We start from the raw sequence: 17,877 nt of genomic DNA, 5'->3' as shown, positions 1-17,877 counted from the left end.
CAAATATTAATACAGTTGAGTTTGCGATTATGTAAGCTTTAAGATGAAATCTTTTAAAACCTTGTACATGGCATGGTTTTGGAATTATTGTTGCAAATATGAGTAAGCAGTATTTGATGCCTAGAGGCATCAGTAGGAGTTAACTGCAGATGCACCTGGAGGCGTCACTTAGATGTAATGAGTTAAAGCCAGCATGAACCAGGGGTCAGATGAATCCTGTCTGGCTGTTCCATTGTCTTATACAGGCGAGGGAGGACCATTTTCTCCCATTCTGGGAAACTCTCCAAAAGATTCTTCTCGGGATAACCAGGAAAAGAGACCATTAGACTGGGCGTACATCCCTCCTTCAAGTCAGTCCCCTTTAGCTGGAACTGCCATTAAGGAAAAAACAAAAAGTTAAACATTATTCTTCTTCTGATGAAGTTACTATTATTGAAAAAGATGAGTTTCTTAACTTAGCTTGACAGGTATCACAAGCAGTAAGTCCTGGTACACAGAAGCCTTTACAAATAGGCATTTCCTATCAAATTGTTTGTGAAGAAACCTTGGTCTGATGATTCTGATTCTGATTTTGACAGAGATGTGGCTAATTCTGCTGCAGATACCCAAGCCTAACTCCTGGATTTTAAGAAAAACTTTAACTCTTATCCTTCTCTGGGGGAATTTTCTTTTAATCTGCCCACTGCCAGGATGAATGAGGTATTTTTAAGAGAACAAGTAGATGTTCCCCTGAACTGAGGGGATACTATGATACATTACAAGTGGATATACATTGTTCCTGCCCTGTCCCTCTTATACTGCCAGCTGTAGAGGATGTGTTGAATGCTGCATGTAGTCATCCTAATACCCATCTGTCATTCCCTAAAAAAAAACTTTGTAAGGGACCTCGGGCTAATAAATTTATTTTCTCTCACCTTAGGTCAGACCCATTTGCCATTTCAACTGTGTGTCATACTGGCAACAGACTGGTACTCAGTAATGACCCTTTTCTTGGAGATAAGGAGGGTAAAATGTCAGGATGTATAGTTAAGAGGACACTTTCTTCTTACACTTTAGCCTTCAGAAGTCTGAATTACCAGGCATATACAGTATGTTGAAATTTGTGCCATGTCATATGGACAATCTGAGGGAATTGGCTTCCACTCTTCCTGCAGAAGAAAGCTCTTTTCTGAACCAAGCAGGTTTTGAGGGTCTGTATCATGTTGTCGAACGTTTAAAAGTTTGGACGTCATATGGTCGACACCTTATGATTGAACTTTTAAAAGTTTGAACGTTTCAATGGAGATCTCCGTACTGTGTGGAATGGGAAGATTTCCCTTTTCTGCACTGTAGTGCGATTTTGGAGTTGGTATATTTAAGGAGCTGGGAGTGGAGGGGTGCAGGGGGCTTTCCCCCCCCTGCTTAAACCGTTCCAGTAGGTTTTTTCTTTGGTTTATTTTTTTTATTACATTTTTGAACTTTTAAATTGTTCGATCATATGGTGTCGACCATATGACATTCGACTTTTAAAAGTTTGATTATGTTATCTAGACACAGGTTTTGACATTTCTCAGGGCTCTAAGCATACTTTGAAGAGTGTGTATCATTGTGCAGATACTGAGTCTATGTCATTTGCTATTGTTACAGTGTTGAGAAGATATGCAACCAAAAGTTTGCTGATGCGGTAAAACCTGAAATCCTGGATTTAGCTTTAGGTAAGGAGGTATTGTTTGGCTGTTCTGCTATTCATGTTCTCAAACAGTGTGATGAAAGAGGGACATTAATTCAGGGAATTTGTAAGATATTTCATGTACCCCATTACGGTACTTATAGGCCTCCCTATTACACTAAAAGGCCAAATAAACAAAAGCTTTCCTTTTCTGACAAACAAAATAGAAAAGAAAACTTCAGGGAAAACCCCAGGGAGCCACCACATTGACAATGCACTAAAGAGTTGACTCAGTTATTTGGAATTTGGGAATTTTTGAGGACTGTGACCTAACTTTTGACCAACACGTGTCTATTGTTGTAAGAGAGTCCTGCATTGCACAGCTTTTAAACAAAGGGATTGTGTCTAGATCTAGGCATGTCATTGTTCCCCATTACTCAGCCCTCATTAGGCCCATCACTGAATATAATGTCTATCTGTTCAAATGCATGCAACAACTGGAACTCCCACAGAAATACCTTACAAAAAGGATACAAGGCCTAAACAACATGTCCTACCATGGACTGACTCAGTGTCCTGTCAATGTACTGAGTGTTCTACAGAGTGGTAAGAGGTGAACTGCACCTGGCATGCAAGGCGTCCTCCAAGCCATTACTGGTGGATTTACAGCACATAAGCAAGTCAAATGACATCAGAAATACTGTGTCTAGGGATCTAAATCTCTTCTGCATATCAATAGAATGGTTTGGAGGGGCAGGTGTATTTCGCAGACAATACCACTGCTGTGGAGCAGACTTCCTATCCACATAAAACAAAGTTCATCCCTGTCAATTTTCATGCGCAACTTAGATTTATGGGTGGAAAACAGAAACTTTACCCCAACACTGCCCCTGTACTACTAATGGACAGCTGCAGCTCCGAAATGCTTTATCTCATGCATGGGTCCCTTCAAATTATCTATTGTATGATCCCAGTTATTCTCATTAGGGCCATGGGATGGGTAAGGCCAATCTATAACCAAATGTGATAGGTTATTTTGAGCACATAAAGGGAAACTGGGTAGGCTTAAAATATCTTGCAAGGGCAGCTAACCTAGTACTTACCTATGAACCTGTAAAAGAGATGGCAGTAGAGTAACAATAAAAACTGGGGTCTTTTTCAGAAAAGCAAAAGTAGAGAATAGCTAGGCCAGTATTCCTTACCCTCTTCCCTCTCCCCCGGCCAATACCTCTACAAATCTGTCTTAAAAACTGACCCCCCCCCCCGATATTCCTTTTTGACAAAAGATTGTTTTGGACTCCTGGGTGTTAAAAGTGGTTTAGGAGGGCTACAGATGGCACTGGATACCGTAACCTCCTTTCATGAGGAATATCTTCCCTCCCTTCAAACCAGACAGAATTTTTTTCCTCAGATTCTTCAGTTTTTATACACCCATGGAGTCATAGAACCAGTGCCTTTAGCTCAAAGGGTTAAAGGCTTCTACTCTACAATATTTCTGACACCAAAGAAAGAGGGAGATCAGTACTATAACATTCATTTTTAAATCTCTACATAAAAGTCCCAAAATTTAAACTGCTAACCTTAGAGAACCTGTTACCTCTAATTCCGCAGAAGTTACTTGGTAACTCTAACCTCAAAAATACTCACTGCCATATTCTTATAGCCATAGGCTTCAGGGGCAATTTCTAAGGTTCTCCTTTTTTGGGTCACATTACCCTTTGGTTTGTGTTCACAAAATGTCTATGGCATTCGATTCTTTCTGGTTCTAGATGACTTGCATATCTTTGCAGTCTTTATCCAGATGTCAGGAAGCATTAACTTTGGTTATGTCACTTTTGACCAATGTGGATTCCATATAAATATTGAAAAATCCTCCTTGACTCTGTCTCATAGGATTGTGCTTCTTGGATGCCTTAAGTAGTCTTCTGTTCAGAGGGCCTTTTTAACAAAAGACAATGTGGATCTTTAACTGGAATTTTTCTTAAGCCTCTCCATTCAGTCTGAGACTTTTGTAAGAGACTTTCTCATGATCCTAAGGTTCATGGCTTCTGTAATTCTCATGATACCTCTTGCAAAAGTACATATGAGAAAGATATAGTGGGTTCTAAAAAACATGGATCCAGCATTTACTTTCTCTTGAGTATCAAATTCAGTTTGGGGCATTATAAAAAAAGGAAGTGCTGTGGTGGAGATAGCTAATTCAACCGAACCTAGTTCTTCCCTTCTCTCCTCAAGCACAGTCAGACACATCAGATTTTGCCTGGGGAGGACTTTCCAGAGGGTTAAAAGTACAAGGCTTGTTGAATCCTTCAGAAAGACCAAAGCATGTCAACTTAAAATATGTTGGCTGTGATCCATGCCTTGAAGTCTCAACATTATCTTTGGTCTGCAGGACCTCTCCAAGTGATTACGGACAATACAACAGCATGTGGTATATAAGCAAGCAGGGAGTTACAAGGTCATACCCCCTATGCAAGCTTGCAAGGACAGCTTGAGAGTTAGCATTTCTTAACCCTTCAAGCATCTTATATTCCACCAGAGCCAAGCAATATGGCAGACAGTCTGAGCAGAACCAGGCCAGATCCTCATGAATGGAAATTGAATGAGTGCAGGAATTGATCTAGTTGTGGGAACACTTCAAATAGATCTGTTTGCCTCCTTTCTATACAGACAACTAGATAAGTTTTATTCTGGGGCTCCAGTCAAGCTAGCCTGGAAAACAGATGCATTTTCATTCCCTTGGAAGGGAATATTCCTATATGCATTTCTACCCTTTCTACTGATTTCCCTTTCTACTGATTTTCAAAGTAGTTCTGAAGTTTCAAAAGAATATCCCCAAATTAATTGTGATGACCTTCTTTTGGCTTTGGCAATATTGGTTCATAGGTTGGTACTAGGCTATCAGCCCTGGGGCCTATACAAGCCTAGCCATAACAATTCCCTGGCTATTTCTTCCCACATTATTTACTTCCCTATTCTTATGGAATTGGGCAAGGGTAAGTACCACAAGCTTCCTCATACACTGGATCTACCCACACAAGATAGGGGGAATTTGCTATACCTCAGTATCAATCAACTTCATCTGACTGCCTGGATGATTTAATTTTAATACCTTTTGGGCATTTATTTCATGAGAATGTGGAGCAGGTACTAAAGGCAGCAAGAAAGCCTGCTGCTAGAAAATCCTGTGTCAGTAAGTGGAAGCGATTTTCTAGTTGGTGCCTAACTAATAACCAGGGGCCCACCAAGGATTTTGTACCACTACTGCTCTAATATTTGTGTGAATTACATTCCTCTGGCCTTGCTTTTTACTCCATAAAGGTTGATTTTCTGTCCATTTCAGCATGTCTGACCATGAATCCTTATTTTTCTTCTCTGTTTGTTGTCAAAAAGTTTTTGAAAGAGTTTGACACCTGAGACCTCCAAATATACAGATTACTCCTTCTTGGGATCTCAACTGCGTGTTGGAGAAATTGACTGTGTCATCTATTGACAAAATCCAAATATCTGGTGCAGTGTGATTAACAGAAGACCTGGAACCAAATGGAAAACGCACCAAACAAGCCTGTATATGAACTCCTTTTATTGCAGTAAAAACACACTATAATTAAGCACTTTTGCCTTTCATATAGAAGTCTTCTGTGTGAAAGATGAAAGCACTTAATCTTGGTGTGTTTTTACTGCAAAAAATAACAGTTTGTATACAGGCTTGTTTGGTGTGTTTTCCATTTGGTTCTTGTGTCATCTTTTGAACCTGCTGATTAAAGGTTCTTGACGTGGAAAACTGTACTCATCATTGTTCTGACAACTGCAAGAAGAGTATCTGAGTTGTAAGCTGTCATATAGGGTGAACCCCTGTCTGGTTTTCCATAGGGATAATGTATCTTTAAGAATAAATCTCTCTTTCATTGCCAAAGTAGTTTCAGAGTTTACATCGAATCAAGCCATTAATCTCCTAGTTTTATACCCAGAACCTAAAAACCAAGGAGAACAGATTCTGCATAATCTGGATATGCATAGACAGTTCAAGTACTATCTTGACAGAACTAAGCCCTTTATAAAAGCTGATCAGCTATTCATCAAGAGGTAAAAAAGGACACCCTGTGTCTAAACAGACAGTTTCCAGGTGGTTGTCCTCAGCTATTGTTTTTTGTTATTCACGTTATGGCAAATCCATTCCTGGCAGTGTCAAGGCACATTCCACTAGTGCCTTGTCTTCTTCACGTCATACTGGGAAGGGATGGATGTTGAAGCATTGCATAAGCAGCTGCATGGTCCTCTGTACATAACTTTACAAAGCATTAAAAATTGGATTCCTTTCTTTTTCTTGGTACAGGTCAAACTTTGTTAGGACCAGTCTGGTGCTTCTGAATCCATATCTGTCCTCCTCCCAGGATGGATAGGCTTTGGTATTCAACACATATAGCCTAAGGGCTACTGCATCAGTGGGGGTGATGAACATAGTACATTTGATGTTCAAATTCCTCACTGCTGCAGTAGTTGCACACACTCTCCATCCCCCTACTCTTGTATGTAGTTGGTAGTTGGGATGTAAAGTAGGGTTGTGCTTGTTTTTACTTTATATGTTTTATTGTTACTTTTGGGTGGTTATTTCAGGATTGTTAGGCCTGTCTATCATTGTATGGGCAAGAAAGTCCTGAAAAAAGATTCACTTTGGCTGCTGATTTCTCTCCTGGGGATTAGCCACTCAGCAGTCAGAGTGGAGGATTGGAGGGGCAGAGCTGTTTGAAGCTGGCCTGTTGTTGTTTCTTAAGTGTGAAACAATCCATATAGCCAAAAGACTGCTGCAGCTGTGAGGAATTTGAACATCTACAGTTATGAGTAAGTGCAACTTACTCAGCTGTACTTTTTCTCTGTAAACAGGAAAAGAGGGGGAAGCTGTTGCCAGTATTTGTAAACACAGGCTGATGTTGCATGTTGCACAGGAAATGTCATTGAGTACACGTTACCCTTCTGGAGTCTTATGGCTATATATTTTTTTTAATTAAGTTGTTTTGTGATATTCGTTTATTTGTTTCTATGTATTTTCACTAAGTGCTGATTGTACCCACTTATCCAGTAAATATGTAAAGAGGATATATTAAACCAGAAATAAGTATTAGTTCTGGATGACTATGCAGAGTTTAAGTATGTCATCGTGCCCACTTTGATGAATGTGAAACATGTTGACTATGGCCACTGAATTCAGAATATCGCTACATTTCTTGAGATGTGACTGCCTCAGACTTGATTATACTAAATCCATGGTACAGGGGAATACCCCCTGTATGAAGGGATTTTGTGTGTGTGTGTGTGTGTGTGTGTGTGTGTGTGTGTGTGTGTGTGTGTGTGTGTGTGTGTGTGTGTGTCTGTGATTGTGCTCATCTGTATTGGTGGAGGGCTTTCGTCCCACAGTAAGTAATACATGTAGTGATGTTGAAAGTTTGTCTCAGTACTTTTTTACATGCATGACAGTACTTTTGATATATAGTGATATGCATGGTATTGCTTTGAGCTGAAAAAAACTAATCAGTGTAACACCAACATGTAAGTATTCAAATAGGGTAAAGTAGTGTTCAGTCATAGCCACAATGAGTAGCATTGTCACCTCTCAGCAAGAAGCTCTCCAGTTTGTTTTTTCGCTGGGTTGCCTTCTGTGTGAAGCCTGCATACACTCCCATGTGTTTGTGTGGGTTTTCTCCAAGTACTGTAGTTTCCTTCCTCCTTCCAAAGAAATGCAATTAGGCAAATTGCCAAATATAAATTGACCCAAGGTATATGTAATACTCCCAGGGAAAAAACCTCCAAGGTACAGTAGAAGGTATTGCATGAAAGTTACAGTTATACTACAAGAGAATTCTGTATAGCAGTAATAATATAATAAAAACAGTCTTGGTTTTACTTCAGTGGGTAGAGGTAAAAGGCCCCTTCTGAATATTCAGTGATATGGGAAGCGGAGGATGTAATATAAAGATAATGGGAGAGATTGAAAGCTAGGTAAAGTAGTGCCGAAGTAATGCCTGTGGTAACACAGTAAGTATATGTAGTAACAACTCAGTAAGTTGTGTTGTTCCAGCTACAGCTTTAGTTCAGTGTTACTGTTTTGTGTCTCTGAATCATAATTGTTATTGCCATGGCTACTCCAGCTCTCCAGCAAAGTACTAGGAGTACCATAATAGTGTATCCTCTTTAAATACCCCCCCCCCCTTAAAAAGTTACCCTGCGAGTTAAAGTACAAAAAGAAAGCGTTTCATTTTTGGCTACAGAAACAGGTTGAGGTGCAGTAGTGTTAATGAAATGAACTTAGCAGCCTTATATTGTGGGACTCAGTCCAACCTTATGAAGCGCTGACAGTGTTCTTTTGGGCATGTGTTTGTGCACTTTGGTTTTTAAATTAATTCTTTGTATTACTCTATTGTTTGCTGACAGTTTCAGATGCATATATGTTAGCTGAATTTTAAGTAAAACTTTCACAGATGCTGTTAGCTAATACAAAATGAAAAATAGGCCCAAACTGTTAGTTCAAGCTACTAAATAAAGCAGCAATCCTGATTTACAGAGACCTTATTGTTTTTAATCCTGCCTTTTGTTTTGCCTTTCTGTTTTCTTCCAGTTTCATGTCTCAGTAATTTCATTGTGCTAACAGCCTCTGTTTCCTGGGTTACAAAGTTCTGAATAACCTCTACTGTTTTGTAATAAAGGGAACTTTCAGAGTTTTTTTTGTTATACATTTATCCCTTTCTGTCATACCCTGGTAACTGCATTCAGGTGCCTCATTTGTAAACCTTGTCATTCTGTGCTAAAAAGAAGTAGTTCTGTTGACTGATTGGCAGTAGTAGAACCTGTGCAATCTTCCATTACATCACTTATTGTGCAGCATTTCTTGTTTGCGATACTGACAAAACTGTAGGGTGTTCTGTATAGGAAAATTAAAGCTCGGAGAGAAAAAAGTTTTGGTATTAAAACGGGATGATTCATCAATTGCTGTGCCTAAGGATGTGAAAGAATTGAATAGAAAACTTTTATTAGAAGTATTGAATGTGAGTAAAGAAAAATCGTAACTTTTTTCATACAGCCAAATTGGGCACTATTATTCCTCAAGTCTGACTGATTTAAATTAGTGATTTTGTCACTAAGGACTTGAAAATCCATATTTTTTAGTCATGCACATTGACTGCTGGCCTAGGAGATGTGGCAGGAATACCTCTTAACTGTACATATTTTCGCAGAATGTCCAGATATTTTTTGCTTCATATTTCTGGTCCATTTTTCTTAAAAAAGTGTGTTTCTAACAAATCAATGATGATTTAAGTAAAAAAAATAATGACAGACATTTGAGTTTCAGATTTCATACCCTTCAGAAAATTCATGCTAATGTAAAATCTGTTATTCTATCTACTTTCTAAGTTTGTAAGAGTAGTATTTAAAAAGTGTCCCTGTTTTTGAGCCTTTGTCCCCCCACTATTTATGGCTTTGTCCAGATTTTTTTATTCTGAGGTTGAGAGGTGTGGTGGCAGGTGGGATTATAAACTGGACCTCTTTGTGATCCAAGTTTCGTAATGGTTGTAGTAGACAAGCATTGGTCACCAGAGCAGGAGTATTTGTTAAAATAAGATTATATTATTATCTCTGTTAGGGAAAGATATCACATGAGTAAAATTATTAGTGTTCATGTGATCCAGAAATTTGGCCACGGAGTGAGAGTTATAAGTCGTATTAACCCATTCCATTTGATGGCTGTTGAAATCCCCAAAGTATTCTGGGTATATTACATAGCGTTGTTGTCAGACATTCCAGAAATGTCAGCACTTAACACTACGCCAATGGTAACATTCAGCTAGTCTTATAGTAAGAAAGCTGGCAATATTATAGATGTCCACTACCATGGTTTCAGTATCGTAATCTGGAGTAATTAATCTATCCATTATGAACTGATCACGTTAAAACTTGTAAAGGTCAGGCATAATAGTGTCAGGCTTCATTAATAACTATAACTTTGTATACTTCCAACTGTGTCAGCATTCTTAGCTCATCCTTTTTTTTTTTAATTTAAACTACTGACATTGTAAAAAAATAAACTGCAGTGGTGGTACTGCGGTAGCGTTGTCACCTCACAGTATAGACGTCCTGTTCGATTCTTGCTAGAGCGTCTTCTGTGTGGAGACATGCGTGAATGGGCGTACTTTCGTTGAAGGTTGTGCGTCAGGGCCGGCAACTCGGCATGTAAAAATCTACCGCCAATCATTAGCGGACCGGAGTTCCGCTGTGGCGACCCCTAACCGGGAAAAAGCCGAAAGACACAACAAGACACAACAACATTGTAAAAAAATACCTTTCCAAAATGATGAGGTCCAGCTGCATTCAATGGGGCAGTCCTGTGTCTAAAATAGACTTCACTACGATGCTAAGAGTTTTCATAAAACACTGTCCAACTCCTGTAACTGAGGTGAATTCTGTCTGAGGCAAATGAAGCAGTATCCTGGTCTCATCCCTCCCAGTACATAATAACACAAACTCCTTATTCTGAGGTTGAGCTGTCACAGGCACAGGTTTTCCCTGGCTATCTCTTGCACACAGTTTGCAACTTAGCATTTTCTCATCCCAGACTGAGTTCAGTCCATGCAAACAGCATTCCAGCTCCTACACCAGCATATCAGGCCATCATTAGCACTAGTACTACTTGACAGCAACTATCCACTTAGTTCCCTTATTAAGGTTCTACATGAGGGCCTTACAGTAGACTCTGCGCATTCAGTGGTGTCAGTCTTTAGTCTCACTGATTCACGTTATTTGCCTTAAAAAGGCATGTTACAGCCATTTCCTGTGAGGGTGTTCAACTTCACATACTAGAGAAAGAATGTCTTTTCAGTCTTCTTCCTACAGTCACCATGTATGTATCAGCCCTGTAGTTGGGAGGCATTGTTTAAGGCAGTCAGTCCAAGGGAAATGGACTCAGCAACAGGCCCCCTTACACATAAGCATTTTGACGAAGAGGGAAGTCCTATCATTGCAGGCCCTTCAGGACCTTCTCCCCCAGGTTGCAGTTGCTGCCCACTCTGACTGCACATCAGTAGTGCAGTACATCAGCAAACAAGGAGGAACAGAGTCTGTCCAGTGTAGCATGAGGCCGTGAGGCTGTGGGAATGAGTGATCAGTTCATATTATTTTCCTGTAGAAGTGCATATTCCCATTCAAGCCAACTCTTTAGCAGACAGGCTTGGCATATGCCTTCTGATGTCACATGGGTTGTTCCTAAGTCTGGCTATGGCACAGATGATTTTTTTTCTTGGAGAAGCCTTGCTGTGACCTATATGCATCCCTGACCAATGCCAAGTGCAGTGACTTATCTTCCCTTGTACCAGAACAGGGTCAGGCAACCTGAAATAGCCTTGTCCCACAGTGTCCTCCAGGGGATACTGTATGGCTCCCTCTGATCCCACTAATAATGAAATGTCTACAGAAAGCCAAAATGTGCAAAGCAGATTGTTTCCCCTATTGTGGCCTCATCTGCTGAAGTTTTTTTTTTTTTCCTAGATACTCACTCAGGGTCTCCTCACCAGCCAGCAAGCTTCACCCGGATTTCCATTCCCTCAAGCTCACTACATGGTTTCTCTAATTCTACTGATTCCCAAGGATCCTGCTGAATCTCTGGCTGCAGTAGAGCTGAATTATTCCTCCTGGATGAATTTGTTTATAGGGGCAGTAGGGCTACAGGCCCTCTGTTGTCACCCTGTGTGTCTAGTGTTCGTTAAAGATAGTGTTTGACTGAGAATCAACATAAATTTTGCACCAAAAGTAGCATCAAACCTGAATCTCAGTCTGTTAATCTCCCAGTCTTCTTCCCTTAATTTTTTTGTCAGGAATGAATACAAACTGTTTTGTCTACATGTTCTCAGATAGCTGTGATTCTGCATTCACAGAACAACAGATCATAGAAAGTTAATCAGCTTCGTATCTCCTTTTTCTCCAAACAGGTTGAAGCAAAAGATATTTAAAGTTACTCTGTTCAGGTGTTTGACTGACTTAATTTAAGTGTGCTTTGTTTCCAGTGTTAGGCCTGTACCATGAAAGCCAACTCTATAAGAGGTATATTTACTTCCTTAGACTTTGCCAGAAAATTTTCAGTTGATGACATATGTGATACTGCAGTATGGACTCACTGCACAGATTTGAAAGACATTATAAGCTGGACGTGATCTCAAAATCCAGGTCTTCATTGTAGAAAAAGGACATACAATTTTTGCTTAGTTTTGCTGCCTTAATGAATTTCCATTATTGAAAGTGAAGCATTAAAGTGGCTGGCATGGTCACTGGTGGCATATAGCAGTTTATTTGTTGCTATTGCTTTCCAACATTATGTAAAACAAATCTTTTTTTAATCCCTCCTGAGGGGCTTGCCCAGTAATTCCCCCTAACTGTACGCTCTTAGTTCATATATTTCCCCCAGGGTAAGAGCAAGGCATCCTGAAACTGGGCAAGAGCCCTCCAGTTTATATATTCCTGTTCAGAGGCCTAATTGGCCCATTTATTCCCCTATAGGAGAGAGACAGGCATTAGGGTGTGGGCCAGTCTACTGGTCCTATGGAGGTCTTTGCTTCATCTTTCCTAACACACACACACGCACACACACACACACACACACACACACACACACACACACACACACACACACACACCATTCATTGCCCATCAGACACACACAGACACTGCCACACACATACACTTGCTCATGCACACACCCGCCACTACCTGTCTGCTAAACTTGGTTCCCTATTAAGTAAGCGAACTCTTAATATAGTGAATGCTGTTTAATCAACAGCTAAATGTCAAAACAGCAAAATCCCGAAGACACGGAACAGCGATTTTTTTTCCCACTGTGGTGCGATCTCTGAGTATTTAAGTAGGGGGTGTGTGAGGGTGAAGCCCCCCACTTTATTTTGTGGGTTTTTTTTTTTTTTGAGAAACCAGCGATTTCCCCTGGAAAAAAAAAATCAATGTTCCGTTTGTTCGGAATTTTGTGTTTTCATTTTTTTTGGGGGGGGGTCGATTATACAGCGTTTGCTATTTTAAGCATTCACTGTTATAACATAGACCCACTAAACTCTGTGTTACTAACATGTGCCATGGTCTCTCGTATTGGAAGTAATGGGGGAATGTGGCATTTTGGCCAAAGTTACCCAGCTGACTCACAGTGGCTGACTGGGCAAGGAATGATATGTGTTTCCACCCACTTTATTCTCGATTCAGCTGCACGTTTGCTGTGTAATATTTGCTAGCCTGTCCTGACCACTTCCATGGGCAATCACCTACTGTCCAGTAGTTGTCGCTAATGTGGCATTCTGTATCCCCCAGGATGAGCAAGTTGGTATCAGCCTTTGAGCCTACCCATACCTGTCTAGCCCCTCTGTCACCCATGCTGGTAGGCAGACAGTTTACTGGCAAGTAGTCATGGCATCATCTTTCTATGCCTTGGGTTCAGGGTTCTAAATAAGTCATAAGTAAATCTGAATTCTATATCTGCTGACCAGAAAAAGCTCTCACGTATTTAAAACAAACGCAGTTGGTATTCAGATGTTGTTCAGATTCATCCAAAAAATTCCTGAAATCAAAAATAATTCATCTTTGTGGTTAGCAAAAAAAAAATATATATATATATATATATATATATATATATATATATATATATATGTGTGTGTGTGTGTGTGTGTGTAAATGTATATACACGTACATATATGTTTGTGTGTGTGTGCGTGCATGTGTGTATCTGTGTTTCACTCATATCTTTATGTGTGTGTGTTTGTGTGTATAAATATATATATATATATATATATATATATATATATATATATTTATACACACACACACACACACACACACACACACACACACATATATATACATATATAGTAAATTAAAATGAGTCACGTAGCTATGAGCTGCGATTCAGAAAACATTCCCAGTGCTTGCATAAACTGCTGCAGCCAATAGGGGCAATTTATGCAAAAGATGAAAATGCAATCAGAGACATGTTTAGCCATGATGAGAACAACTTGATATCTTCTAATTTGTATATCTCTGAATCATGTGCATTTACCGTCAGTGCTTACCAGCAAGTTTTGGCAGTAATTACCACTGCCAACCAATGCATCGCATTGGCACAGGTAGTCCCCTCATTCACTCACCCATTCAAATGCAAGAATTAGTACACACACACTCACAGATACCACCGCACACACAGTCACTTCACATGATACCCCAATCTCAGTCATGGATACATTTGCCCATTATGCATGTACACATATGGGTTTATGCCATAACATTGACAACTCATAATGTCGAGTCCATGTCACTGAAAACTTATAACACTAAAAACATTCTCCACAAGAAATATATCCTAAAAATATGTTTTTGCAGGGGGACAAATCTCTCGCACCCCCCTTACTTATATATACTAACTCCGCAATCACACAGCTGTTAAGAAAAGAAAAGAAAAGAAAACACCACAGACAGTGTCTTAGTGCTTAAAAGCAAATATGGACATCTACAGATCTGGGGATACAACGTGATGCTAACCATCGTAATTCACACATACTGTGCTAGACTCACTTCCCTAATAAGTCCTGTGATAAGAAATTACACCATTTTATACATTCTTCACAATGCTATACAATTTTAAAGTCTCATTGCAATGGGTTCAAACGTATCGGTTTCAGTGTTATGATAGGGACCCAAACAAACACACCCACCCATACATCTCAACTGTCTTTGATTTGTAGAGTGTCCTTGATGTTGCCTCTTATTTTCACCCTGTACCTAATAAATCACACATGATTACAGTCAGTCAGTAATGCCATATGTTAAAGTTTCATAAGTATTATTCTTTAAATGCATCGTTATCAAAACATGTTGTTCTGTTTTAGTTTGTAAATGACTTAGGTCTGTATCATTTGGGGTCTACTTTAATTTGCCTCATTAACAGATAACCAAAACTGAAAATTTTGAGACAACAACATCGAAACATCAATACAGTGAAAGTTTACAGTATTGAAACTCATAATTTTTCACAGAGTTGTTCTGAAGAAGTCCTGTTGTACCAGGGATGAAAGCGCTTAATAAAGTGATTTTGTGGACTTACTCCGAAGTCTTCACCTCCTTTTTTGTTGTTCTTAAGTTTGTGGTGTTTTTATTTAACTTGGTTTGTATTTTTTCTTTTTTTCTTGTGTTTCCATGGAGGCAAGCTGATTATGGGGAAATAAAAAGCCTGAACACTGGCTTCTTTAATGCTAAAAGTTAATGTTTTCTGAAAGTGTGCAAGTTGTTTTTCACATCTGGGAGGGAATAAAGATAAAAAAAGAAACTGGCAGCACTTAGTGTAAGTGGGAGCACATGCAGTAACATGTCTTAGCAAGGATAACCTTAAATTTAGGTCAGATAGTGCCTGTGTCTACAGCTGTCTGTTTACAATAATTGTTCCTACTAGGAGGGTTAAACTTCACTATATGAAGTAGATAGTTTTGTGTGTTTGTATTAAGTTAACAGGTTATGGACGTGTCCTGGGGTATTTTATTTAGGGTTTTCATTAAACCAAAAATCTTGTAAGATGTTACATAGAATGAAGTGAAGATGACAAGAAACAACTGCATAAAAGATCAACCTGCCATACATTCGTGGGTGCATCTGTCACAAAAGCTGGAAATAGACATGTAAAAAAACTGTCCTGTACAATAGGTGGGAATAATAACTTCTTATCATAATGGCAACAATTTCCCTATTAACATGGAACGTGAATGGTCTCACAGGTGTAGAGAAGAAGGAAAGAACATTGAATTACATTAAGAAATGTAGAACGCAAATAACAATCCCACAGGAGACAGATTTAGAAAGAACTCAGCATGTGAATTTGATAAAGAAGGAATTCAGGATGGATATTCTGGGACAAAGGAAAATAGAGTACTTACACTGATTACTAGAGGAGCTCCAATAATGATAGAAGAGGAAAAAACATATAATAATTGGAGACTTGTGGTAGTAAGGGGGCTACTGGCATAATGTATACATTCAAGGTGTGACTTCATAGTATATGCTGGAATGGTACACACACATTCGCAAGTAAGGCATCTTGAGAGAAAATAAATGCTTGTGGTCAGTGAATGGGACCAATCCAAATGCACAACACACTAAGATGGGTTCATTCATATGTCAGCCAGTATGGGGAAAATATATATGGTTTATTTTAAAGAGGGTCCTCTGTAGTGACTATATCTTTTCTTGGCTGCATGCCTCCATTTCATTTCTTCCTGGCCATCTCCATCTGCTTCCCTGAGATACAGCAACTCAGAGAGATGTATGTATAATTCTGTAATATTCATTGTGTTTATTGCAGGTAGAACTGATTCATTCTGGTGTTCAAGAATGGGGGACTTTAATCTGGTCTTGTGCCACAGAGGGCTAAGGACCTGACTACACCTCAGATGACCCATATTCATCCAGCAAAATGAGCACTGGATGCACCATGCAAGAAAAGTGGGAGCAAGTGGCTGAGGCTGGCTTACCAATCCTTTGGGGAAGGAGGCAACATTAGTCCTCTGCATTGTTGAAATTTCAAGAAATACAGATGTATCGCCTGCAGCAGTGGGCCTAATGATGTAAGGAGTGTGCTCCTGATCAGGGAAAATCATGTGCAGTAATGTGTATGCTTTCAATGCAAGCAGCTTTACTGAAGCATTGCCACCACAGACAATGAAGTTAGGAGGTCTGTGTAACCCGTCAACTGGCCTGTTCCCTACCACATGACTTTCACCTAAAAGAAAGGGATGAGGCTTATGAGCCATTACCAGGAAATGAGTGGGCAGTTAGGCTGTTGATCCAGGAGGAGATGAGCCCAGCCTTGATCCTGAGGTATGAAGGTTTTAGTGAACCCGTCAAGCAGGGAACAGTTGGGTCATAAGACTGTCAAACTGTCCAGGAATGATCCTGGAGTACTGTTCCAGGACCTGGCCTGTTGAACCCCCCTCCCCCTCAATAGTCTCTGCTCCAATCTCTCAAGCGATGAATGAAGGCAGAGGAGCAGTTAGGTCAGATGGGGAGGGCATGGAGAATATTTTAGTTTATAGGTATTCATAACCCTGGTGCATTGATACTGGCATGGAAACATGAAGCCTTGAATTTTTAGAGGAGTCATATTTGAAGCCTTTAAATGGAGGCAGCAAGTATACTGGTTATTGTAAAATGGTATCTTAAAATTTAACATATGATTAATACTCACATAAGCTTTTATTTTGCATTAAGACAACACTAGTCCTCCTTTTTTTCGCTTTTTTCTGTATTTCTCTTTCTCTCTCTCTCTCTCACACTCTATCAACCTCACTAATAAGCCTTTTCCTTTGAGAAGATGTGTTCTTTGATATTCCAGAATACCTCCAGAGTACAGGTGCATGGCCTAGTAAAGATATGTGCAGATCATTTCTTCATCATAAACATTTTTACCCCAGGAATTGTTACTGTGAATTGTACAGAACATTGAAAGCATAACATTGTATTTTTTTCCAAGGGCTAAAATCCACATATTACAAAAGCTGTTAAACTGTCATTTAAAGTGAAGGAGAACTTTGTGAGCCTTACCAGAAACTCATTATTAATTTCTAACTTTCCTGAAGTATTTTCCTGTCTTATGAATAGCTGCCACAGGCATAAGGCCTGTGAACTATACAGCTAGCTTTATCACTAATGCCCAGAATTGTATTAAATGAAGTCAGTACTGTGAGGAGTTTGTTTGTCTTGTCATGTTTGATGCAGCTGCTACCTTATCCAGCCATTTGTACTAACTTTCCAGTATAAAGGAAAGTAGGAAGATTGTTGAAAATGTACTTTATTGAATCAAATAGTATTAGAAGTATAAAAGAACTTCAGTATATATATTTTTAAAGTAAACACTGAGTTTCTGTAGATCTCATTTATAGTATAATTTGTAAAGTCTTTAATAGGATAAGTATATCACTAACTCACTAGCATAGGTGGGGATTATATTATCAACTACACCACCTGTGGCTGACGATGGGAGGAGCTGAACTTGGTTAAAGGGTGTGAAGTAAACTGACAGGTGAACAAATCTCTTATTCTGAGCAGAGGGTGTGGGTTTTCTGGTAGCAGCATTTCTCCTTGAATACACACACCCTGGCCTGACCTTGACAGTGCATACGGCTGAACAAGAATATACATGTTAAAAAAAA

At 39.4% G+C, this 17,877-nt stretch overlaps 1 protein-coding gene across 5 annotated transcripts in view; it reads left to right on the top strand.

The window, feature by feature from the left end:
* The window catches only part of EEF2K (eukaryotic elongation factor 2 kinase), a 469,356-nt gene that overhangs the window by 330,353 nt on the left and 121,126 nt on the right, over positions 1-17,877 (top strand). The gene's annotated exons all lie outside the window — the stretch shown is intronic.

Source organism: Protopterus annectens, chromosome 12.part0 (assembly GCF_019279795.1).
Source record: "Protopterus annectens isolate FY-2018-M chromosome 12.part0, PAN1.0, whole genome shotgun sequence".
NCBI lineage: Eukaryota > Metazoa > Chordata > Ceratodontiformes > Protopteridae > Protopterus > Protopterus annectens.
This window is presented reverse-complemented; position numbering and strand designations above follow the sequence as displayed.